The following is a 24364-nucleotide window of genomic DNA, read 5'->3' as shown; positions in this document are numbered from 1 at the left end:
CCGGCCTCCTGTCCAGCTGTGCACCACCACCCTGCCTCCTGTCCAGCTGTGCACCACCACCCTGCCTCCTGTCCAGCTGTGCACCACCACCCTGCCTCCTGTCCAGCTGTGCACCACCACCCTGCCTCCCATCCAGCTGTACATTATACACCCTGCCTCATTCTCCAGCTGTGCACCAGTGGTGGTGATGGTGGTTACTGTGGCATCCTCTCTCTCCTTTTTCTTTTAGTAGGTAGGAAACTATCAGATGAGTGCAATCAGTCAGCTAGCGGTAGAACAGGCAGGGTGCGAGTGTTTGAGATACATATGGGATTTTAGATGTTTCCCCAGTGGGACTCCCAACATTTGGTGTCATGGAGTGCTCCATGTCCCCAAAACGCCCATTAACTGCCCACCCAGAAACACCAGAAGGGAACCAAGACCTGAGCAGTGTCAAGGCGACAAACTCAGGAGCACCAAGTGGCACCAAGGCAGAAGAGAGGACTGAACAGGGCTTCTGTTTTCCCACCTGTGAGGGAACCTGACCAGCCAAGATCCAGGCCAGTCCCTATTGCCCAGCTGGGCTGTATCCCTGACAGGCACAGGATCTATGGTCACAAGAATAATCAAATGAACAAACACCTGAAGGCTGTCGCAAGGACAGCCTCCAAACCTGCCCACCCCAACACCCTTCCAGATGTAGCTGGCCTAGGGTCCTCCACTGCTCCAGCCACATCTGACCCTGAGCCCCAAGAACCCCAATATTAGGGGTTTGGAGCCATCCTCCCTGAATGCTGCCCCCTTTTCCCTACCCTGACCACAGAGGGTAGGGTCTCTTCTTCAGCGTTTCCACCTCACCAGTGAGAAGACAGCACAGAAGGAGAGGGCACCCAGGGAAGATGCTATGGACCCGGGGAGGGTCCAGGGAGCGTCCTCACACAGCAGGGGAGACAGAGGCTGGACCTGAGGCCATAGGACGTTTCTTCCCTGGCCAGCTTTCCAATGTCCGCTCTAGCTGCTGCCCCTTAGCTCTCCTGTTTTCTCACTGGGCTCCAACAACTGTCTACCCCCCTAACCCCAACCATTATTATGTTCTTCATGGGCAACAGCCTGGAAGGTGATAAGGGTGAGGGAAGGGGTAGGGAGGGGACAACCTGGTAGCTTGTCAGCTCTGGTTCTGTGTCAGGGTGCAAACCCTAGAGGAAATACTGCGGACATGCCGAGAGGAGTATATGAGGACCCCAGACTCTGCCAGAGCGGTAAAAAATGCTCAAGCAGGGTTGGAGAGATAGCTCAGTGGTTAAGAACACTGACTGTTCTTCCAAAGGTCCTGAGTTAAATTCCCCCAGCACCCACATGGCAGCTCACAACTGTCTACAAATCCAAAATCGGACACACATGCAGGCAATACACATAAAATAAAAAAAAAATGCTCAAGCAATTCACGTGACGAGAAGGCCAACACACAGAGAGCGCCTATGCGCAGAGGTGTCATGCAACCAAAAAAAGACACACAGCTATGGACAAGGACATGCCACACAGTAAGGATTTAAAAAAAAATCCCATTTCTGTAAGAAATACGCGCCTGTGTCAGCAAATTCAAAACGAAATCCTCACAGGGCTCCAGGTGGAGTAACAGTTCACCTGTCAACGGCGCTGGATGAGAGGCGATCAAACGGATTTCTATTCCTATACCAGATTTCATCTCCTCTAAGACACCACTGGACCAGAAGCGACACATTGTACACATCATTAAGGACAACCAGAGATTTAGAGCATGCCCGCGAGGCGCTCTGCAGCTGGGAGTTGAGGCACAGCTCGCGTGTAAGCTCCGTTCCTCTTTACACCACAGATCCAAGCAGGAAACTTCTGATCCCCCGACCCAGGGTAGAGGGAACGAAAATCCTAACAGCACCCCTGGCAGCAACAGTGTGGAGTGCCCAACCACCTCAGGAGACGTTGCCAACCCGATGCCTGCTCTGCCCCTTTCCTCACTGAGGAATTTTAGAAGAGAAATTTAGAAGAGCAGGTTGGCAATGGGAATGATGCTCATGACCATGAGATGTAACACCTGAGTTCTGAGTGTGTAGCTTGTGACTTTGATGTAGTATTCCTTTTTTTTTTTTTTTTTTTTTTTTTTGAGACAGGGTTTTCCAGTAGCAATGGAGCCAGTCCTGGAACTTGTTTGGTCCCAGAATCTGATAGACCACGCTGGCCTTGAATTCAGAGATTCCCCTGCCTCTGCCTCCCACTGTTGGGTTCAAAGGTGCGCCGTGCCACCACCTCGCAGAGCATTGCTTTGTTATGATGGGTGTGCAAGTGTTATGACCTGCTTGTGAAGGTCAGAGGACAGTTTGTGGGAGTCAGTTCTCTCCTGACACCTGGGTTTCTGTGGCTGGAACTCAGATTATCAGGCTCTGCTACAAGTGCCTTTATCCAGTGAACTGCCTCACTGACCCAAGATAAACTCTACTTTGGCTCCTTCCCTGCCAGTTGGCTAGAACGAAGATACGATGGCAGGAGCTTGAGCAACTACCTTGGATTCAGAGGTAAGACACTAGGGATAGCAGTGGCAACACAGGTAACTAGAAATCCAGGCCCTGTGTAGAAGAGGGGAACACGGCTTGCTTAATCCGTGATCATCATCAGTTTTCTGCCACGTACAGCTGACACGAATTATGTTTGTGACATTTTTCTGGGAGAAGAGACCCTTCCCGTTGTGCAAAAAGAAGACACAGGGAAGGGAATGGGCGGGGCTTTCCACACGCAAACCCCGCCCCCCAACAACTAAGCCCTCGCTGATCTTAAACTCAGTCCCTGACCCACAGCTCTCAGGACTGCACCAGTTGGCACCTGCACGGGTAACCGTGACCTACACAAGTTCGAAGCTTCGTTTGGCGCTTCCGTCAGAAATTCTCAAAGTTCCTCCGCACAGGCATCCCACTCAACTCAGCTGTGTCTGCCCAGCCTGGCGAATTTCCCAGAAACAAAGACACGCTTGTCCCGGATCCCGGTGTAAGAGTCAAAAAGGTAATAAGCCGAGGCAGGACGCCATCCCAGCCCAGATCTGTGCCGCGGTCTCAGACAGGGGGTGACACACATCTCCTCCGGGCATTTTCCTCAGCAAAGCCCCTCCAGGCCACCTGTTTAATCAGCACTCTAGATATCAGTGTCGCCGCAAAAAGGGCTCCACAGCGCCAGCCACCTGCCAGCCTTCTCTCTCAAGTGCCCGGTCTGTAGGAGGTGCCACCTGCCGTATTCTCCTCAGGCAGCGGCATCCACGCCTCCCTTGGAGGGTCCTCAATCCTGAATCTGTGTGCTTTAGGTAGGGATGATGGCGGCCCAGTGGTGAACCCGGTGACCCAGGCCATTCGCTGGCCAGGTATCGTCTGGGCTTGGTCACTGGTGCTGCTCACAAATGTGAAGGGCTGTAGTGCCCCAAGATATGACCGTGATCTCTCCGTCCGTCCTGCCTCAGCTGCCCACGGATGGTGGCACGTGAGTGCCACCTCATCCAGTTAAACTTGGAAACTTTGGAGGGTGCCATTTGAGGTCTGAAGTTTTCTGAACATCGACATAGCACTCACGGTTTTGTTTTTGTTAAGGTCCACCCCCCCTCTTCCCCGAAACAGGGTTTCTCTGTGTAACGCTAGCTATCCTGGAACTCATTCTATAGACCAGCCTGGACCCAAACTCAAAGAGATCTGTCTGCCTCTGCTTCCCGAGTGCTAGGATTAAAGGTGTGTGCCACACACCCCTACCTGACCCCACACTCAAAAGGTTAAATCTGAACATTTTAGACCCTGGGTTTTGTGGTCAGAGATATTGTACAAGAACAGTCAGATACCTGCAATTCTAAAAACCCTGAAATCTGACCCATTTTTGGTCTCAGTCATGTAAGAGATACGAGCTCTGTGGTCTTCAGGCCCTGTCTCAGGAACCAGGGAGAAAACACCGACAACAGATTCCAACCTGAATGTGGATGGGGCAGGGCAAATGACTGACAGACCTATGTGTGCGCTTTTGTGCACGGAGGCCACGGAAGGGACAGAGCGGGGCCTGGGGGTTGTTTACAGGGGCCACGGAAGGGACAGAGCGGGGCCCAGGGGTGGTACACGGAGACCACAGCGGGGACAGAGTGGGACCTGGGGGTTGCTCACAGAGGCCACAGCGGGGACAGAGTGGGGCCTGGGGGTTGTACACGGAGGCCACGGAAGGGACAGAGTGAGACCTGGGGGTTGCCATTTCAATTAGGGTGGTTAGAGGTGTCACCTCGCTGAAGAGACACAAACAAAAGCTTGAGGAAGGCAGGAAGGAGGCTTGGGAGTCCAGGAAGAGCATTCAAGCTGGAGGAACGACCAAGGTCAAAGGTGAGTGCTTGCCTGCTTGGTGGGGTGAAGGCAAGGAAGGCTGGGTAGAGCAGGGAGGGAGAGGAGTGGGGTGAGCAGGACAGGCTGAATGGGGCAGTCACCTCAGCCTGGAAAGCTGACAGGGAAACTGAGGCAGAGCCCTGAAGAGACTCCTCTAATTCCAGCACTTGAGAGGTACAGACTGGAGGGTCAGAAGTTCAAGATCCTCTTCAGCTACACAGGAAGTATGAGGTTAGCCTGGGACCAGAAAGGCCCTCTGAGCTGGTGCTCTGAGCAGAAACAGTAGGGCCTTCTGGTGTGAAAGACAGGGAGGCAGGAAGATGGCAGGGTAGTTTGCCGCCTGAGCCGTGCTGGTCGACAGCTGGGAAGGTTTTGGCATCTGCTGTGTGGGTGGGAAGCGAGCTTAGGCATTGTCTACTGGGAGCCCCCTCACCAGGAAAAGGGCCCATCCTGCCCCAGGTCCCACTCCTATCCTAGGCCCCACCCCAGCCTACCAGGCACACCCGCCACAGAGTATCAAGGTGTTAACACTGCTAGAAGCCATTTCTGGCACTTAAGGTCTGGCCATTGGAGCCATCAGGAGACAGTTTTGGATACAGAGCATGGTCTGAAGGCTCACGAACCCTGGACTCAGCTATGGGACCACCTCTATACTCTGAAGACACCCAGAAGTACTTCCCTCAGTGTCTCCCAAAGTGGCTGAAGTCCCTGTCTCACCTGCCTTGTATGGGGTACATAACACCCCCAGCTAGCTGCTGCCTGCAGTGGGCTGAAGAAGCTGGCGTATCCCCAAAATGTGCATTCTTCCAATCACTCCGGAGTGGACATTTCGTCAACATTGGACTCCAAAGGCTTAAGAGCTAGGAAGTGTGTGTGTGTGTGTGTGTGTGTGTGTGTGTGTGCATGTGTGTAGGTGTTTACACATTCTTCTTCCCGTACCCGAGGGGACCAGGGTGTGACAGGTAGGGTGGGAACACAGTCAGTGCAGGCTTCTACGGAGCTTTCTCCATTGAGCCCAGGACCACAGTGGGGCACAGCCAGGTTCAGCTGCAGGTCATACAGCCAGGGATGATGGGAAGCCTCCATGCAGACCCAACCCTGAAGGGCCTGCCACCTTCTCGGCAGGGGAGGTCACTTTCCAGCGCCAGGTCTGATAAATCTTCATTATCTTGGTGGCATCAATATGATGAATCTTCATTACCTGGACTTAACTCCCTTACAGTTTTGGAGGGCTGGGTGAAGTCAGGGGTCTGTGAGGCACGCCCCCAGCACTTGGTGGCCCTCCCCACCGCCTGGCCAACATCAGAGCAGCTTGCTCTGGGCCTCTGCTTCTGTACTGGGCCCGTTTCTGCCCCCTCCCCTTAGAGGGGCAAGCAGGTACATAAAGGGCCCACCAGCTAATCCAGTAACTTTCTCCAGATGAAATCTTTAACCCCATCAGCAAGGTCCCTTCAGCGTTTATGCTAACACTCCTAGGTTCTAGGAACTAAGGTCAAGATACCTGCCTGGGGTCATTTTTCGGGCTAGTACACCCTGAACACACAAGGGGAAACGGAGGTATGGATTTATGCTGGGAGGCTGAGAGTGGAGCTTGCATACTGTGCTCACATAGCTCTACCTCTCCCTGGGATGCTCTTTAGGCTGCAGTATCTGCTTTCTCTTGGGCTCTTGGAAGGCCAACTCCCACGAGCCCTCAGACCCTGGCTGTGCGTCCTTAGATCGTCCCCTCAGCATGACAGATAGGCGCATGCGCTGCGTTGTCCCTGAGCATGCAGGACGGGTTCCTCGGAACCACAGCCCTCAGGGTGCTCTCCTGCATCTGCAAAGCTTCAGTTTTATTCATCTGTATTTTTGTTTTTGCTGAGGCAGTCTCCCTCTCGCCGGAACCTCCTCAGCCTCCTAAGAGCTAGGACCACAGGTGTGAACCATCACAGCTGGCTATTTCTCAGTTGGGGGGGGGTAACAGAACGTAACTGCTGGGGATGCTACTCGGTTGGTGCGGTGCTTGCCTGTATGGGTTCAATCCCCAGGACCTTATACATCAGGCATAGTGGCATACTCTTGTAACTCCAGCACTAGGGAACTGGAAGCAGGAGGGTCAGAATTTCAAGGTTATCCTCAGTTCACAGTAAGTTCAAGGCCAACCTGAGCTACCAAAGAGCCCATCATAAAAAAAAAAAGGTAAATTTGATGTTCATGTAACATACATTCACCAAGAAAAATGAAGAAAGAAAAAAAAGAAAATTATATACCCTGGGAGACAAAGGAAAGGTATTGTAATTTCTGCCCATCTGTCCACCATGGCTTTTTCAATGCCCATAACCACCTTGAAAAAGCTTTGGTTTGGGGGCTAAAGAGCCGCAGCCTTGAAAATGCTACTTTTTAGGGCAGGAAACACGATTCTAAGGAAACATCTCCACCCCCAGAGCCAGCTCTGTGACCTCCGGCAAGTGATTTAACTATTTTGTGCCTCAGTTTCCTTAAAAGGGGAAGTATGCTACTCAGATGATGGCCAGATGACAGACAGCAGGCACCTGAGACTGCGGCAGTGAAGGCCACGGACCTGCGAGCTGTCACCACCGTGAGGATCACACATTGTGAAGGGGCCATCTGGGCGGTGGGTAAACGGCCTGGGCCGTGTGTCCTGAGCTGAACACCTTCTTCTACTGTCCACAACTTGCCACTTTCTCCAGTAACTAATGACAGGACGCACATCCCTGAATGGATACCCCTGCACGCGTCTTGATTTGTTCCTAAGAATTCAACTGCAGAGGCACAGCCCTGAGACACCACCACCCATCTGCTCTTCACGAGAGTGGCACCAGCTTTTCTTGCACGCAGTGGACAGAGGACCTGGACTCCCCACTCCCTAACCCCACTCCCGCCAGCAGGGACCAAGCTTTTACGTATACGAGGCTATGGGGCCATTCTCATCAAAACCACTGTAGTTGTGGGGAATCTCTCATAGTTTTACAGGATATGTTTAAATAGTGCCCGATTGTTGGTGGGCCTGTTGAGGGGAAACTGAGGCACAGAACTGCCTTTGGGGACTAGATTTGGGACCCCGAGTCTCCCTCTCTAGCTCCTCCGTCTCAATACACACCACCACTTCACTGGGATGCTGGCTGCAGCAAGGCAGTGAGGTTTCCTGGTCCTCAAAGGTCTACTGTGGAGAACCCGGCGAGGGGACTGGATGCCACTGAGCAGAGGGACGAGAGACCACAGGGCACTGAGGAGCGAGCTTAGAAACTTGCTCACATCTTGCTCACATCTAAGCGTGGAAGGCGCTGCTCCATCCCATTTCACAGAGGAGGAAATGAGCTGAGGAATGGCTTAGTCTGGCCCGAAGTTGAGCAGGCAGGAGGCCGTGGGCACATCAGGGAGGCTATGCATCACCCACTCTCGGCTACGAGGATGTGGCAAAGTAACCGACGCTGCCAGCAGAAATAGGTACAGTGGTAAGATGGAAGCCGCCAGAACTACTAGAACCAAGTTCCTGGGGCGGGGGGGGGGGGTGCGGCAAGGGTCAGAAGCCTCTGCAAAACCATCCTGGAAGCACAGGTGATGAGCAGGAGGTTTGAGCCTCCTGAACTGAGCACCTGCTGTATGCTACCACAACAAACCCATCAACCTGTCACCTAAACATCACTCCAAGGAGATGAGTTAAAAAAAAAAAAATCTGCCAGTTGCCTGTCAGCAGGGGTAACATGGAGTGTGTATGTGGCAGATCCCAAGTCCTTACTAGCCAACAGGGCAAGGCAGGTAGACTCCTTCATTATCAGGAGAAGGAGTCAAAGTGGAGGGACCCTTGAGGTCCCAATCAGATGTGTTACCTGCTGTGCCTCAGAAGACCTCATGGCATCTCTTAGGTGTCTGTATAAGGAGACCGTACGCAGGAGGTTAGACAACCTGTTTGAAATCACTGCTGCCGGGCGACGGTGGCGCACGCCTTTAATCCCAGCACTCGGGAGGCAGAGGCTGGCGGATCTCTGGGAGTTCGAGACCAGCCTGGTCTACAGAGCTAGTTCTAGATCAGGCTCCAAAGCCACAGAGAAACCCTGTCTCGAAAAACCANAAAAAAAAAAAAAAAAAAAAAAAAAAAAAAAAAAAAAAAAAAAAAAAAAAAAAAAAAAAAAAAAAAAAAAAAAAAGAAAGAAAAGAAAAAAAAAGAAATCACTGCTAGCTGTGGCTGGAGTTTAAACCTATGAGATAAAAGGGAGTGGGGGGGGGTGAGAGCAGAGGGGTGCATGAAGGAGATAACAAAAGGGGTTCAGAACTCATTCCGCAGCCCGGGCTGGCCCTAAATTCACCGCCCGCCCTCGTGCTTCAGCCTCTTGGGTGACAAGATTACAGGTGTACCACCACGCCTGGCCACAGCCAGGTCTGGTACACTGGGAGCTCACGACACTAACAGAGTCCCGTCGACGCCTGGCCAGGGGTTCAGAAAGCCTGGCACAGCTCAATGAGGGCCTAAGGGCACACTGCACATGGAACCCCTGTCCAGACCCTCACTGTGATGCCAGCATCCCTCATCCATTCTCTCTGAGGGCCACATGGAGATGGGAGGACCTGGTTCTGCGCTCAAGCAGGACTCTGAACCCCAGGCTCCACAGACCTCTTCCCTTCCATCAGGGTGTTTTGAGGAGTTAACTTGCCTGCAGCTCTCTTCAAGGTGGGTGGCCAGGTCTGTCTCATGTGAGAGCCATAAGAAAAAGCTGAAAGGAGGTGGTGGGTGCCCCAAACACCCAGCCAGGGATTCCTATGAGCCCTTCTCTATGAGCTCAGCATGGCCCACCGTGGTTTAGCAAACAGCCCAAACCCTCATCTGGCCTACTTTCCTCTCACACCCCACCACACACACATGCACACTTTCACACACACATGCTCACACACACTCACAGCCCAAACCTTTACCTGGCCTACTTCCCTCCAGCTCCCATCATCCCCAACACATACGGGGCCCTCCAGTGCTAAGCCACTCCTGGATCAAGTCACTGGCACCAGAGGGTCCACACAGACCACCCCTTGATGCTTCAGCTTGAAATGTGGCCTCCCTTCCCATGAACGGAAAGTTCTACTTTGTACCTTCAAATGCAGCCTCTGCTCTAAGCTCTGCATCCTCTCTGCTCCCAGCCCCAGATCCCATTCTGGTTCCCGACTACACACAGGGAGCGGCAGCCCCTTCCTCATTTTATGGTCTGGGGCCTGCGTTCTACCAGGACCCCAAGTGTGGGAAGGCATCTCTTGGAATATGTTCATCGGGTATACATGGGTTGGGCCCAGCTGGGTCCAGTGGGGTCTGGACAGGGCCTGTCACCTCCAGGCCAGGTGTCCACCTCCACCCTGGGAACACAGCAGCCTCCAGTGCTGTTGGGTTTCATGTGTGAGGACCTTTCAGACACCTGACCCCTGTCCTTGCTCCCTTTCCCATCTCCTCTAGGCATCTATCTTCTCCAAGACATTCCAGTCACTGGCCGAAGGATGCCCTCAGTGGGGCATCTGGTTTCTTTCCGTGGTGGTCCCAAGGTGGATGACACTAGCTTCCACCTTCTCAGGCCATTTGACTCTACTTCCAGCAAGAAACTTCTCCCCAGAGAGAAATGGGGTTCTGACCGTCATAGGCGAGCAGGAAGAAGCCCTTGCACAGGTTCTCCCCGCTCTCCCAGGAGGCCCAAGGCTGCTTTCTCAGGGGTCAAGCGACAGTTGACTGATAGACAGAGCCTTTGGGGATGCTGCTCGGAGCTGGCGGGACACCGCAGGGGACCTCTCTCGCCGCTCCACGACCCCAGCGCCGGCGCTCCACCCTCCCAGACACCGGTGCCAGGGACTCAGTAGAGCCCGGTGTGTTCCAGGTTTCGCTCCCCTGGGAATGCGCACCCGGGATCGCCCCTTCCAACCTGGGCCACCGCGCCTCGAGCCTGCTCTAAGTCGGAAAGCGGCAGTGGCGAGCGGCGGGCTGCGGTACCTGTCAGCAGTTGGAGCCTGTGTCCCAGCACCTTCATCTCGGCGTCCGGGGAGCGCGCTGGGCCGCCCGGGGCAAGGCGCACGGTAGCCGCAGAGAGGAGCGGCGGGAGAGCTCGAGCGGCGGGAGCAGCAGCCGGTAGCGCGGAGCGCTCACCGCCCCCTCCAGCAGGGTTTAAAAAAATCCACCAATGGCACAGCCTCGCACCCCAAAAGACACCCGCCGCCACCTGGCCGGGGTGAGCGCCGAAGGGAGGGAGCGTGGCACCGCGGGAGGGGCTACACGCGAACAAAGACGCCTGCTGCCCCCGGCCGTCGCGGCAAGACAAGTGTCCCTGTCTCCGGGGTTCGGGGCCAAGAAGGGGAGGGATGGCTGGGAGACAGGGCGTCGCCCTCGCGTGGGCGGGAGGTGGCCGCGGAAGATGGTGCGGGGCTGCAGTGTGACTGCACCGAGAGGGGATGACAGGGGTGAGGGCGCGGCGACTCACCCAGGCTGCCGAGCGACACGGTCGCGCAGGCGGGAGCCGGGCCTGGACGTCGCCGCCCACGAGCGGTGCAGGTTCTCGGCACAAGCAAGCCCCGGAGCTGGGGGCGGGGCGCCGCGCCGGGGGGCGTGCCCACGTGGGTGGGTGGGCGTGGGCCGAACCGCCCGTCCTGCTTGGTGGCTGTTCCGGGGCGGCCACCGGCTGTGGGAGTGGGCGGGAGGCCCGGTGGGATGACCGACAGCCTGGCACAGACCCAGGCAGTCTGCAGCTCACCTCTGACGGGCTCCCAGTGAGGGTCCCCCTTCTGCACAGCGCTCCGCGTGGACGCACGCTGGCCCTGGCTTCAGGTGGCCAACACTTGAAGTGGCAATGAATTAACTCGACTGCCCGCTGAAGAAGCTGCTGAGCTTTTGATGGCTGCAGGTGGGGTACACATCCCTGTTTACAGCTTGTGTGGTGCTTTGGGCAAGCGTTGAGACCAGAGCAGCAAGCTTGGTTTCTGGAGGTTTGGGAAATCCCTCCCTCTTGGTGTCTTCCTTTGTTAAAGGAGTTGGGGTGGGGCAGTTTGGTGACTGAATGAAGCATCTCTGAAACCTTTCTTTCCTTGGGCTCTGGTTCTGTAGGTAGAAAAGTAGGGGTTCACACTTTCAAGCACTTTATTTCTTTTTCACCCCTGTGACTTCTGAGTTATTACTCTCTTCTAGCCTCTTCCCACTCGGTGAAACTGGGATGGAGCTGACCTCAGAAGAAGCCTGTTAAATCACGAGACGGGGCGGGGCGGGGTGGGGGAGGAGGGAGCCCGGGTCAGGGAGGACAGTGGAAGATGGCTCAAGATAAAGCGCTTGCCCTGCAAACAGAATTAAGATCCTCAGAACCCACTTAAAGCCCGGTAGACATGATGGCCGAAAGGGAAAGTGTTGGCTTAGGAACCCCAAGACCAAGTTCTCGAACAAAGGAGATTTATTTGCCCCACAGGGTCAAAGGACAGGCAATAAGAGACAAAGACAGAAGCTAGAGGATGAAGGAGAAGGGGAAGGGAATAAGGGAAAGGGGGCAGGGGTATTTGTCCTCTGGACAGAGGAGACAGACGTGGCACAGAGGAAAATGTCGGTTTTATAAAGGTAAAGAGGGGAAACCCCATGTTAGGATGAGGTGTTTAATTTTGATTGGACATGTTAATTAAATGAGCCAAAGGGGGTTTTTGATTGCTGGACATCAATACTTTAGTAGCTGGACCTTGGGGACAGAAGAACTCAGGGAGAAAAGGGCAAAGTCTGCTGGAGTCATGCTTGCCCTGCTCAAGCTGGCCAGAGTCTCTTCAGTGGCCGTCTGTAATCCCAAGAGACAAAGACTCCATCTGTGGGGCCTCCTGGGTAGCTGGGCTAGCTGGGTGATGAGCTACAGGCTCGTGGAGAGACTGCCTCAGTAAACAAAATGGAGACACCCAGTGTCAACTTGCAGCAAGCAGGGGCATGCACACATGGGCGCCCACACAAGTGCAAACATGCGTACACATGTACCACACACATACATACCACCCCGAAGTCAATGATAGACACTGAAGGCCATGTTTAGTGTCTTGCCAGATACATGGTTTTAGTGTTCAATAAGTGGTTGTTATTATAGGTGATGGTGAGATGGTCATTGCTGCCTCGTAGAGTCAGACTTTCCAACTTCTGCCCTTTTCAGGTATTTCAGGATGAGTCACAGGATAAGATGCCCGCTGCCTGACATGCCCTTGCTTGACATTTGCAAGTTTGTGCACACTGGAGCCCACTTGGATTTTCCAATCAGAGATAGTAATAATGGCGTCAAGATGGAGGGCTACCGAATGTAGGTATTCTTACCTGGTATATGCACAATTCTGGTGACATTGTCATCACACAGTAGCTTGGATGCACAGGCACCAGACTGCCTACAGAAAGTTCAGGGACTCCTGTCTCATTTCCCATGGTTCTCGCCTCATGCACTTCTTCCCTGGAGCCCCCGTGCTTCTAAAGCTGAATGTCTTTCAGCCTTCCAAGCCAAGCACACGGCCTGGCAGGAGTTGCCCTACATTTCTTCTTCATATTTGAAAGCTCTGGGTGGCCTCTGCGTGACAGCTGTGAGGACCCGGGCATCCACCAGAGAAGTTGAAGGAGCACTGTGGGAAGGGAAGAGCGGGCAGCAGAGTCAGATGATGAAGTAGAATGTGTCCTGAACAATATGGGGATCACCGAGGAGCTGCACCAGTACTTTCTGGAGGCTGAGAAGCACTGAGAAAAGCAAAGGCAACAGCCAAAGCTGGATGTGGAACAGGCGCCTGGTGGCTATGTGAATGCCGACCGTGACCTGTACCACAACCGCCACCCATCAGTGGATCAGTGGAACCCTGTCAGAGAAGCCCCAGGGCACAGCGTCAGGCCGAGGCGAAGCGCTTGTATGGGACCAGTGCTCCCAAGATCCTGGTCATCGAGGCTTCTTTACAGCTGAGTTTTGACAAGAAATATGACGGAAAACAGCCCCAAGTACTAGCCTGTCATTCCCCTGAAGTTCTGAGCCCTGACACAGGGACCCTAGGGAGTACCTCCTGAATGCAGCCCTTAGCTTCACTGCCTTTGTTTGGGATGTATTCTCTTCTGGGCGTTTCTCAGAGAAAGAGGCACGTAGACTGGAAGAAACATGTTCAGCAAGTCCCGTGGGCCCTTCATGTGCTGGATGCATCTAGCAGCTACATAGTGTTCTGTCGGGATATACTGCCGACATGAGCAAGATTCCCCTGACATAAACCAATAGTTGTGTTGTACTGGAATTGCTAGTAATGTCCAGTTCACTGAAGTTCTTGCCTAGAAATGGAGGAAAACAGGCCCTAGAGGTTGTAAAAGGCTTCCTGGCAAGAGCTCGGGTCTGTCTGTGTGAGGCCCAGTGTCTGCAATGACCTTGAGCTGCTACAGTTTGGCTCACAGGACCTGTTGTGTCAGGATTTGCATTCCAACCCCAGGACTTGGCAACTTGCTAGACAATGAAAAAGGTGACCATTGAAGCCCCCGGGAGACTGTCGCTGTGGGAGCAGATGCTGTGGACAAGTCACTGCAAGATTGATTCTGAGCCAGCAGAAGAGAAGAACCCACTGCCAGTCCCCTGAGCTGTGGGGCTTCCCTCATCTTTAGCTCCCTACGGAGGCCGCTTGCTGCTTGAAGGCAAGCTTGATAGTGGGGTTTTAACAGAGGGGAGTGGAACATAGCAGAGGGCCAAGCTTGTGCAGGGACAGTGCCCCTAAGAAGTGTCCTTGGCCTTGTTCCTAGTTCCTTGGAAGATGCTCCGTCAGTCACTGCTATGCAGACTAAGCAAAAGACGGGCTGTGCCATGCCTAGGCTAGAGAAGGAAGATCCTGTCTCCTCTTTTGACAGCAGACTGAAATGTCAGACATGAAACAACCTATTTTGGCTAACTGGGGCACGAGGGGACTTGGTTAAAGGATCTGGCAACTCAGGATGGCAGAAGCCAGGCTTGGTCAGCAGGCAGCCTTGATCTGGAACTAAGATTGCCAGGGTCGTGCCCGGGCCGGGGTGTTGCAGCTAGCAGTACCTGTGGATACAGACACTGTATGCTGCCATCTGGACCACAGCTGCCTTGGAACCAGAGTGGGTGCTGCGACCTCGGCTGCCATCCTCTCCCGGTGGATGGATGCTGTGTGTTTCAGTTTCTAATTCACGGTTCAGAGCACATCTGGTTGGGGGAGCCCAGATCAGGCCCTCTGATAAAGCTGCAAAGGAAGCCAGAAAGAGGGAAGTGGGTTCTGCCTCATAGGATCACCTTGGATGCTGGTAGCCAAATAAGTGCCCAGAAGCAATTCCAGGCAACAGTGGACTTGCAGCACTGTTAAGAGATGACACACATAGACACTTAGCATGGAGATTCTGGTAGCCAAATAAGTGCCCAGAAGCAATTCCAGGCAACAGTGGGCTTGCAGCACTGTTAAGAGATGACACACATAGACACTTAGCATGGATCCTGGTGCTGAGAAACATGTTGTCCCTGGTCCCCGAGACTTGCACTGTACTGTGAGCCCCCATTGTCAACCAGTGGTCTTCCCTTCTGTTTTCTCATCTTGATTCTTTTTTCCAGCAGGTGAAAGACAAAAGGACCTTCAAAGCGGTGTGTCTTGCTGCCCTTCCAGATGCAGAAACAGCGCTGCCTGCTGCCAGGAGGACAGGTGACTGGGTTTTTCCATTGTGGTGATAAATTGGGCTGAGTCACCATCCCTCTCTGGTCCCCTTGTGACCATGACTGGGAGCAAGTGGAAGAACTTAAGTGATTGGGTTAGGCAGGGGCACAGATGAGCCTGGGGCCAAAGAAACTTCATCTTTTAGCAGGGAGGGAGGAGGCAGGGGCTCCCCTCCCATCCCTATTCAGTGGCCAGGTGCCAGACAGCTCGCTGAAGGGAGCCCGTCTCACCTTCAGAGACATGGGCTTCTTATCCTCCAGTGTCAAGCCTCATGCTCCAGAGTCCACTGGAAACAAGAGTTGACCCAACATTGAGCTTTTTTTGAAATTCCATGAACTGGTGGAAGAAACCAGCAGTCAGCCCACAGTCTAGGGACCAGGAAGGCACGGTCAGGCTGTATAACTGAGGTTACTGTGGAGGCAATGAGGGACGGTGGTACTCAGGAAGGTCTTCCTGAAGGAGACAACTGAGCCTGCAGATAGATGGAAGGTCAGCAGATGGGGTGATCAAGAAGAGCTCTGTCTGTCAGCCTATACATGCGCGTATGCACACATACACACACAGAGATAGCAAGAAAATTTTTGTCTAAATTTTTATTATTCAGTATTTACATTTTAGGACATAACCATTACCATTTTATGTTTATCTTGATAAAAATGATTCTTTAAGGAAGCCGAGAAAGAAGTTCAAGGCCAGCCTGGACTATATAGTAGTTTCTAGGCCAACCTGGACTATCAAGTGAGAGTCTATCTCAATAACAAAAATTCTACTCTAATAACAGCTGGCGAACCTGACTTTCTTAGCCAACCCCTTAATATTTGAACATTTAGAATTTTGCATTCATTTTTCATAACTGCAAGCAATATCATAAGTAGCTCCCACCACCCAAGCCTTTGCACACGCGTCTGGCGAGCCACTCGGAAGCCTCCGTTGTCTGGTTGTGTGTTCTCTGACCACCTGTCAGGGCTGGCTCATCCCCATCTGGAAGCCAGTGTGTGCTCAAAGCACGACTGTCCCCACACCTGTGCGGGTTCTGGGACCAATCCAAGGAGAAGAACCTGGTGTAAAAGCCCAGGGCTTTGATGGTGTTCTATAGTTCTGTAAAGCATTACAGTGGGAGGAACAGAATGAGGAGTAAGCCCATCAGCTTCTCTTTTTTGTTATTGCAATGTCCTGTTAATCACTTCAGACAATATTGAAAACAAAACTGGTACAGACCTGTGGGCGAGCTATTTAGCCAAACCAAACAGGTTGAGCTTTTGAGCCTGTACTTTGTGACAGGGAGAGAGCAGAGGGGTCCTTTTAGTGTCCTTTGCAGGGCAGGGCAGGGTCAGAGAAAGGCGCTCCTCGTGGCTGGTGGCTTCCCTGTACCTTCGTGCCCACTGGCTGCAGCATAAGCTTGCAGGACTGACCAGACGCACGGTCTCCATCATCTTCCCGTGAGTCTAGGAAGACATCCACGCCCAGCAGACGAGAACCTGGCAGAAAGATGAGGTGTGGGCCGTGGAGAGGAGGAGCAAAGCCATTCCCCTTCTCGAGGAGAAATCACACGCCCAACAGAATCTGTCTTGAGGCTCTGGGAGCTGGAACCACTTCCCGTGAGCTCAGGCTTCTAGGATTGTCATGGTCACAGCCCCACCCTGCTCTGAACTTGACCCAAGCCCACTTCTCTCTCTCTCTCTTTTTTTTTTTTTATTTCGAGACAGGGTTTCTCTGTGGCTTTGGAGCCTGTCCTGGAACTAGCTCTGTAGACCAGGCTGGCCTCACACTCACAGAGATCAGCCTGCCTCTGCCTCCCGAGTGCTGGGATTAAAGGCGTGCGCCACCAACGCCTGGCTCCAAGCCCACTTCTCTAATTTGGGTTCCATTCAATCCTGTGGCTGGACCAGCCAAGGACACCTTCTCTCAAGGCTGCTGTGACCGCAGATGTGGGTGGAGTCAGAGATCTCTATCTGGTCCTCTCCTGGGAAGGGTGTGATGGGAATTATTTTTTCTTTCTTTCTTTCTTTCTTTCTTTCTTTTTTTTTTGTTTTTGTTTTTGTTTTTTTAGACGGGGTTTCTCTGTAGCTTTGGAGCTTGGCCTGGAACTAGCTCTTGTAGACCAGGCTGGCCTCAAACTCAAAGATCCGCCTGCCTCTCGAGTACTGGGATTAAAGGTGTGTGCCACCACCGCCCGGCGGGAATTATTTTCTGAGTGTTGAGAGTGTGTGTTCAGTAGACACTATGCTTTGGAGTTTGTGTTTTCCTAGGCAGGTTGTAGGCAGTTCAAGGCTCTCTTGAGCAGCTCCAAGTCAGACTTGCGATTTCACGGGCAGCAAGGCTGCACTGCTGTGGGCAGCATTGTTGCTTTCAGAGGGTTCGGCGGAGTCTATGATTTTCAGCTCTCCAGTCTCTGGGAACGGAGCCCTGCTGTAAGGTCAAGAAGCCTCTTCTAAACCAGTGTCCTTTCTTTCTTGGGCCTTGCCATTGCTGCAGCCTGTTTAACCGGTGCCCTGGCTCCTCCATAAGCCCTTTTCTTTTAAGGTCCCATCTCATTCACTTTTCCTCATTGCCCAGCCTATAGCCAAGGGGCCAAGCCATCAATAGCCAGTTTAGGTTTCATGGTCTGGGACTTTACTGTAAGCAAAGGGAAGTCCTGCCCCCAGGGAGACTTCCGCCAATAGTTGTTGACTAAGTCGGCGAATGGATTACCAAGTAAAAATGAATTACTGAGTAAAGGCTTCGTCCCGTGGCGGTAAACAAAATGCCTGTGTGGGGTGCCACTCTCAAAACCCTATGCCCGGACCCTGGGATTGTGAGCGTGTTAGTTGGCACCAGGGAATGAAGGTTTTAGAAGGAACTGGCTTATTTATTTTTGAGACAGGATCTCTTGTATTCTAGGCTGGCCTTGAACTTGCCGTGTAACTGAGGATGACTTTAAATTTCTGACCCTTCTGCCTCTGCCTCCTCCCAAGTGCCGGGGTTACAGGAGTGTACCTACACATCTGGTTCATATGGGGCTGGGAAGTCGGCTCTGGATTTCGTTCATGCATTCTACCAACTGTGCCATATCCCAGTTTAGCGGGCTTAGACAGAGCCTGGGAGCTGGAGGGGTAACTCAGCAGGTATGCCCCCATCACTAGGTCTGACACCCTTAGTCCAGTCCCCAGGATACACGGGGTGGAAGAGAAAAACGTGCTCCAACAAGCTGTCCTCGACCTCATGAGCACGGTGGCACATGCCTCCCCCAAGTAAATGAACAAAGCTCTAAGAGGAGATCATCCCCAGTTCTCTGATGAAGTCGTTGGTGGCTTTGGAGGTTGAAGACAGGGCCATGAGCCCAAGCAGGTAGTGTTGGAAGTTGAGGACAGGGCCATGTGTTGTTGGTTGTTTTACTCTTTTTGCTTTCTGAGGGCTCACCACCCTGCTCCCAGATAAATCCCACATGGAGGCTTATTTTTAATTATAAAAGCCTGGCCTTAGGTTGGCTTGTTTCTTGCCAGCTTTTCTTAAACTATCCTGACTATCTTTTGCCTTTTCTTATTTCTGTACACCTTTTCTTCTCACTCTGTGGCTGGCTGTGGTGGCTAACCCTGCCCCCATGTCTCCTCTCCTTGTTCTCTTGCTCCTATTGCCCAGGTTTTTCCTTTTATTTATTCTCTCTGCCTGCCAGCCCAGCCTATCCTTGCTCCTGCTTTGCTGTTGGCTGTTCAGCTCTTTATTAGACCATCAGGTGTTTTAGACAGGCAAAGAATCACAGCTTCACAGAGTTAAACAAATGCAGCATAAACAAAAGCAACACACCTTTACATCATTAAACAAGTGTTCCAGAGCATAAACAAAAGTAACACAGCTTAAAATGATATTCCCCTGCAGCCGTGAACCCAAGTGGGTGGGCAGACCGGAAGCTGAGAAGGGTTGACGTGTGGTTCATTTCCTGGAGTTCCAGAAGGGGAGCAGTGAAGGGGCTATTGTGCTTTTAACCTGAAGAAACACGTTTCAGACATAAGTCCCCCAAAGCTATTTTTAAGTGTGGCTGTGGGGGCTGGAGAGATGGCTCAGCAGTTAAGAGAACTTTTACAGGGGGTCCACGTTCAATTCCCAGCACCCACATGGCAGCTCATAGTTGTCTGTAACTCCAGTCCCTGGGGACTAGGTGTCCTTTCTGGACTTTGCCAGCACCGTGTGCTAATGGTACACAGACAGATATGCAGACAAAATACTGATACATGTACAATTTTTAAGTAATTTATTTGTATTTTATGTACACTGGTGTTTTGCCTGCATGTTTGTCTGTGTGAGGGTGTCAGATCCTCTGGAACAGGAGTTAAAGAATATTGTGAGTGTCTATGTGGGTCCTTTGGAAGGGCAGCCAGTGCTCTTAACTTCTGAACCATCTCTCCAGCCCTACATAAAAATTTTTAATGTGTGCTGTTTTAAGCTTCGTAAGTGATAATTTCTTTTATAACCACGGTAAAAAAACAATTAAGATAGTGTCCCATCTCTTATGCCAAGGACCATAATTCTCATCACTGAATAGCCACTTATTAAATAATGGTTGACTTGAAGTGGGCTACTGCTGGCAGGAAACCCACATAAGAAAAAGTGATTACCCCCCTCCCCATTTTTATATGAAGGGCCTATTGAGAGGTCTCCAGGAGGTTCATAGATTTGTCTTGACACAAATCCATCGACTTAGAGGGTTGGGTCGGGTCATGTGGATCGTGAAGAAGGACACGGGGTCAGAAACTTTCAAGTGAAGAGATTGCAAGCTGGGAAGTGAAAAGTAAGGTCCAGCAGGCGGGCCCTAGCATGTTGTCACTGCCTGGGCTCCTTTCTGTACACCATCTCTGGATGTCCCACCTGCTGCCTTCACAGAGTCAGCATGTACTTCTCCCTGTCAGGCCCATCATGCAGGAGTCATGACAGTGTCCATCTGCTAGTGATACCACAGTAATGGCAAAATATGCCGCCTGCACACATACGCCTTGTCATATCCATTGGCTTGAGCTGACGGCTGAGAAGAGCCAAATACATAGAAAGCTTTCTGGCTCCTCCTGTTTGCCTAATGCAGGACATACATTTGTGGGCTCTGCCTGTCTGTTCTTTCAGGGTCTGGGTACGTAGAGGCAGACTGGCCTGGAACTTGAGATCACACCCAGTAAGGACGTGGTTTGTCCAGATTCCCGGCTTCTTACCAGGGAGACAGCTGGGGCACAGTGGGGCCGCCAAGGGATCTTGGTGAATCTAAGTGGTCCCATCTTCCCTTGGTGCCTTCCCACTGTGTCTCCCAGGATCCTGTCCCTTTGTCCTGTCACTCCCCCAACAGCACATCAGATGCTCTTGAGCCCGAGTCTACCCACCTGAATCTGCAAGTCCTCCCCTCTCTAGTCTGGCTTCTGTCCTTGGTAAATATAATCTGAGCACAGCCAGGGAACTCGGGATGAGGGGCAGAGGAAAAGTAATTTTCTTTCTCCTCTACAATACCTTTGGTCTAGGCCTTTCTGTGTGTCTGGTCATCCTCACAGTGACTGGTCGCTAGGATGAATGGCCTGGTTGTGAGAGGACGCACTATCCATCCAAGGCAAAAGTGGGAATTCCTTCAGGGCTCTCCTGCATCTAAGCCTAAGCTTCCTCCACTCCACCCTGCTCACCCCATACATTATTTATAGCCAATTATTCGCCTCCTGCTGGGACCAGATGCTGCCTGCCAACGCTGTGACCTCTCTGAGTCCTCTGGGCAGGATCAGGGGCAGCTCCTACCTGCCTGCCTTCCTTTCCCTCCATGCCCCCTCCTCTCCTGGTGTATGGTACAACCAGCCCCTCTTCTTATATACAAGATACACATTGTAAGCAGTTCCTTCTTTGCCAAGCCAGCTGGCAAAAGGGGCAAGCTCCCATTTCCCTTCAAAGTCATGGCCATAAGAAGTCAACTCCTCCTACTGTGTGGAGGGTCGGGTGTATACAAATGTGTGTGTGTGTGTGTGTGTGTGTGTGTGTTAGGAAGGAGTGTGCATGCTGTATGTGTGGAGATGAGTTGGAACATTCATGACTGAATGTGTTGCCTCTTCTGGTCTTGTGGCTGAGATTGTAGTCAGGATTGTTTTCTCCTCCCAGGTGAGAAGGGCCACTCAGCTCTAGCTCCTGCAGGGGCTGTGTCTGGGAGGCACTTGAGGCCGGCTTTGTTTGCTTTGTCTCTTTGGCTCAGTCTTGTTCTGAGGTCCCAATCATTTTGGTGATTTTGGCAGTGCTAAAACCAAGCTGTGCTACCACAAACACACACCCACTCACCTTCCACCCCATTCTTTAGTATCTTTATTACACTTAATTAATTTATTTAGTGTATGTGTAGACGAATGTGCGCCATGGTCTGTGTATGGTTGGAGGACTGCCTGCAGGAATTAGTTCTCTCCTTTCACCATGTGGTCCTGTGAGTCAAACTCAGGCACTATTTCCCGGCTGAACCATCTTGTCAACCCCTTCCACCTCACTCTTCATAGGAGCACCAACAATCACAAGCTCACTTGGGCGATAATCAGCTGAAATATTTTATATGTCTGTTGCCACAATCCTATGAAGCGGTTATTTAGCTTGGCCCCATTTTAATCACTATAATTGTGCCTCAGATAAACCATTGGCTATGGTACTGTTAGTGCCCCTGTGCAAAGCTGCTATCCCCATCTATAGATGAGAAACCCAAGCATAGAGGAGCTAAGAAAGTTTGGAGAGGTCTCTGATGGAGCAGACACAGGCTAGATGCCTAAATCCACAACTGAAAAGCCCCTGGAGAGATGCCCAACTTCATGGGTCAGCCTTCCTCATCTTCTGCCAGTGCGTCTTCCTCCTCCTCCTTTTCCTCCTCCTCCTTTTTTTTTTTTTTTTTTTGTATTGGAAATCAATCTTAGGACCTTGTATATGCTGGGCAAGCATTCTGCCACCAAGCTACTCCCCCAGCTTCTTTTTGGGGGGGGGGGGGAGGGAAAGATATGAGGACCTTGCTGTGTAGTTCCAGGTTGGCTTTGGATTCACGATTCTGCCTCTGCCTTCTATATGCTGGGATTACAGGCATGTGCCACCACGTCTGGCTTCCCAGCCCCTTTTCTGCACACCCTAGGGCCACCTCCAGTTTGCAGCCCTGTATCACTTCCTGCTGATAGTGAGTGTACTTATCTCCGCTGTCTGAGTTAATTATTTCAAAAAGCCATTTGGAACTCACTCTGCTGGGTCTGGTGTGTTCCTTTTGGCTAATTTAATAGCTCTGCTTTTAAAAATAGGTGTGCCTTGAAAATTTGCTTGCTGGGCTGATTGCTGTATAGAGTTTTCCATCTTTGTTTTCTTCTTTGAACCCAGGCTCATACAAGCCTGCGGATTTCAGAGCTGGAGCGGTGGGGTCAGGGAATGCACCAGCTCAGCAGAGCTCATGCCTTGGCTGACAGTGTGCCTGGGCTCAGCAGAATCCTTGGAAACTATACTAGATCCTTGTAAGAAGAGGCAGTTTGGGCAGTTGGAGAGATGGCTCAGTGGCTAACAGCACCTACTGCTGTTTCAGAGGACTCAAGTTCAGTTCCCAGCAACACGGCAGGCAATAGACGACTGTAACTCCAGCTCTAGGAGATCTGGCGCCCTCTTCTGGTCTCTGCACTCATACACATTTCATTACTAGGCATGGTATATGTACACTCACGTGCATGCACACACACACACACAAATAAATTCTAAAAAATCAAAAGACATAGACCATGGCCCACAGGATCAACTGAGCAGGGCTCACAGGGGCTCACAGGGACTGAAGCAGCAATCACGGAGCCTGCATGGTTCTGTGCTAGGTCCTGTGCATACATGGTGTGGTTGTTTAGCTTGGGGGTTTTATGGGACTCCTAACAGTGGGAGTGGGGGCAGTCCTGACTCTTTTACCTGCTCTCAGAACCCTTTTCCTCCTCCTGGGTCACCTCATCCAGCCTTGATATAAGGGCTTATTGAAAGTCTTTTTATTTATTCATTTATTTAGAGACAGGGTTTCTCAGCTATGGAACCAATCCTGGAACTCACTCTGTAGACCAGGCTGGTCTCGAACTCACAGAGAGCTGCCTGCCTCTGCCTCCCGAGTGCTGGGATTAAAGGCATGTGCCACCAATGCCCGGTTCATGCAAAGTCACTGCATCGTGTTATCCCTGGGAGGCCTGCTTTTTTTCTGAAGGGAAAAGGGAGTAGTGGATCTGGGGGAGAGGAGAGGTGGAGATTGGTGACTGGGAGGATTGGAAGGAGGAGAGGCTGTGGTCAGGATGTGTTGCATGAAAAAGAACAAATAGAAAGAGAAAAATATTGAAGAGGCAGGTTGCTTCAGCTGGGGCAATGTGTGCCCAGATGCAGTGGCTCTACCCAGGTGCTGGACTTAAAAGATATTTTGTTTCTTGCTTGTACTTCTCTTTCTGTTGTATTTTCTAGTGTTTTAACTTTGTAACAATGTATAGAGGGCTGAGGATGTAGCTCAGAGGGGCGTCACTGGTCCAGCATAAACAAGGCCCTGGCTCTAATCCCCAACGTGGGGAGGGGGTGCATAATTTTAATAGTAAGACTAGAATGACTGTAACATGTAATTATTTTTATTTTATTTTTTTTGGTTTTTCGAGACAGGGTTTCTCTGTGGCTTTGCTACCTGTCCTGGAACTAGCTCTGTAGACCAGGCTGGTCTCGAACTCCCAGAGATCCGCCTGCCTCTGCTTCCCGAGTGCTGGGATTAAAGGCATGCGCCACCACCGCCCGGCTGTAACATGTAATTAAAAATGATAATGCATAAAGAGAAATGTAGTCCTTTAGACAAAGCCTCAGGCAAGCCTTGTTTTATGAACCTGGTGAATGAATGTTTATAAATTTAACACCATGCCCAAAAGGCTCCCCTGAAAATAAAATAGAACTTAGGGGAAGAGAGAACAAAATCTGGGTTAACAACTGTAATAAAGTATATATATATTTATTTATTTATTATGATATATATCATATATTCATATGATATAGAGCATGGCAGTGTGCAGGCAGACATGGTGCTGGAGAAGAGGCCGAGACTCCTACCTGTGTCTTGATCCACAGGGAGCAGCAGACTGTGTACCATACTGGACATAGCTTGAGCATATGAGACCTCAAAGCCTGCCCCCCCACAGGGACACATTTCCTCCAACAAGGCCACACCCACTCTAACAAGGTCACACTTCCTAATAGTGCCACTCCCTATAGGGCAAGCATTCAAACGTATTGAGTCTATAGGGGCCATACCTCCTATTTAAACCACCTATATATGTGGAGAGAGGGAGAAAGAGACAGGCACACGCGTGCGCGCGCGGGCACACACACACACACAGAGTTAGAGAGAGAGAGAGTTTTGAAAA

At 51.7% G+C, this 24364-nt stretch overlaps 1 protein-coding gene and 1 pseudogene across 2 annotated transcripts in view; one reads left to right on the top strand and one right to left on the bottom strand.

Moving 5' to 3' along the window:
* The window catches only part of Ndrg4 (NDRG family member 4), a 33695-nt gene extending 22825 nt beyond the window's left edge, over window positions 1-10870 (bottom strand). For both annotated transcript variants that reach the window (XM_050143999.1, XM_050144000.1), the window contains exon 1: window positions 10799-10870. The gene's annotated coding sequence lies outside the window, so the exon portion shown is untranslated. The remainder of the gene's footprint in view (window positions 1-10798) is intronic.
* Window positions 10871-12611: 1741 nt separating this feature from the next.
* On the top strand, window positions 12612-13333 carry LOC126503046 (gem-associated protein 8-like; annotated as a pseudogene).
* Window positions 13334-24364: the final 11031 nt, after the last annotated feature.

The sequence above is a fragment of the Alexandromys fortis genome, unplaced genomic scaffold (genome assembly GCF_014885135.2).
Source record: "Alexandromys fortis isolate MF-2015 unplaced genomic scaffold, M_Fortis_MF-2015_v1.1 scaffold_1, whole genome shotgun sequence".
NCBI classification, from domain to species: domain Eukaryota; kingdom Metazoa; phylum Chordata; class Mammalia; order Rodentia; family Cricetidae; genus Alexandromys; species Alexandromys fortis.
This window is presented reverse-complemented; position numbering and strand designations above follow the sequence as displayed.